The sequence below is a fragment of the Atta colombica genome, unplaced genomic scaffold, assembly GCF_001594045.1.
Source record: "Atta colombica isolate Treedump-2 unplaced genomic scaffold, Acol1.0 scaffold189, whole genome shotgun sequence".
NCBI classification, from domain to species: Eukaryota; Metazoa; Arthropoda; class Insecta; order Hymenoptera; family Formicidae; genus Atta; species Atta colombica.
The window spans coordinates 2,874,690-2,876,786 of NW_017259281.1; positions in this window are offsets into that span (position 1 = coordinate 2,874,690).

The window sequence follows — 2,097 nt, forward strand, 5'->3', positions numbered from 1 at the left end:
ATTTCTAATTCTTTGATCACAGTAGTATCTCAGTCTTAATTTTCTATTAATCAGTGAAAATAAAAAGTTGATTAGTATTCAATTATATATAATTGTGCAGTAAATAAATTTATTTTTCAAAATGGAAACGCTTGTTTAATATAAGAATAAAAACAATATAATGATTTCATAAAAAATTTTTTTTTTAGATCTGTCAAAGTTAATCTTTAAATTATTCTATAGATACTGCAAAGCAATTTGCAAGGGCAAGTACTGACATTAAAAGAGAAATCGATAAAATTCAATGAAAGTAAATACAGAATTGTATGCAAAGAAGTGGGTACCACATCTTGCATTTTTGCTACTAGTAAAAAAAAGAAACCTTATAAGATCAGTAAGTAATTTTCTTCTTTAAATAGAAATATTATATTTTATATATTTAATTGTAAAGTTTCCTTAATAAATTCCTAATAGAAATAATGTACATGTGTAAAAAAATAAGATGAGATATAAAATATATAAAAAAAAATTTATTTTAATCGCACACATATATTATACATTATTTTATTTATTAGTAAATATTAAAAATATCAGTATTATTACCGTACGAGAAAAATTGCCACAAGATTCGAGAAAGTCAAATGTATTGAATTCTAATAATATTGTTTCTTCTGTGCCAAAAGCACTGAATAAAAATCAACAAACAGATATAAAGAGAAATTCAAAATTGTTGAAAATCTCCAATAAGAAGCGCAAACGAAAAGAAAGTTCAGGTATAAATTATTATTAATTATCAAAATACTCATCTATATATATAAGTTATAAATATCATTACACAGGATATCTCAAAACTCGAAATACTATAACAAGAAATTTTCCGAAAAATTAAGTAAAAAATGTTATTTGCAAATTTTTATTTTAAGCAATATTTTCTAAGATATAAGTTTTAATATGGCCAATTATATACTATATTTAGGCGATGAGTATAAGTGAACATGCTGAAGGATGCGCTCATCAACATTCATTAATAATATCGCACACGAGATATGGACATCTAAAATACATAGTGCGAGGTTTTTATTTACCACTACAAATTGGAAGCATTTTTTGGTCAATCAAAAGCTTTGAAGCATTAAGACCGTACAAATCTCTACACAAGGTAAAAATTCGGGTCCCAAAATTCGTGATTCAAAATAATGTAGCAAGATAATTCTCGAAAAATTAAGTAAAAATGTTATTTGTTTTTTTATTTGAAGCAGTATTTTTTGAGATAATAAAGGTTTATAAATATGACCAATTTCAGATTAAGGCTGTCCTGGTGAAAATTTTTCTCAGAATTTTTCATACAATTTTTTAGAATTTCTGTATAATTTTTCAGAATTTTTCTGATTTTATAACTTTGTTACATTTTTTATATGAATTGGAACATTTCTCAGAAAATCTACATCTTTTTTCAGAATTTTGTATGTTAATTATGAAATATTGTAAGACTTTTAAGATTTTTTTGTAAATATAATTTCTGATGAAATGTTACAAAATCTAAAAAATTTAAAAATACTTTTTAAAAATTATGAGATGAGAAATTTCAGAATATTTCAGAATTCACTTGTATGAGAAGTTCTGAGAGAAGATATAAACTTTCTGAATATTTATGAGTATTTCTGAAAAATGTTCCAATTCATATAAAAATTTTCATATAAAAATGAGAAAAATTTTCATCAGGGTAGCCTTAATCTGTAATTAATCACATTTATAAACCTTTATTATCTCAAAAAATACTGCTTCAAATAAAAAAACAAATAACTTTTTTACTTAATTTTTCGAGAATTATCTTGCTATATTATTTTGAGTCACAAATTTTGGGATACCTTGTGTAGAGAACTAAATATTTAAATATTTTCTTATTCAAAACATAAATCATGCAATTAATCAAAAGTTAATTTTTTATTATTGTTTTCTTAAATAAAGAATAATAATTAAATCTTCATTGATCTGATATAATTGCAAATATAATTCTTTCCTGAAACTTAATATCTGCAATGAAGAAGGAACAATTATTTTTATGAATTAAAAATATTAAAGAAAAAAGAAACTAAAAAAGATATATATATATATATA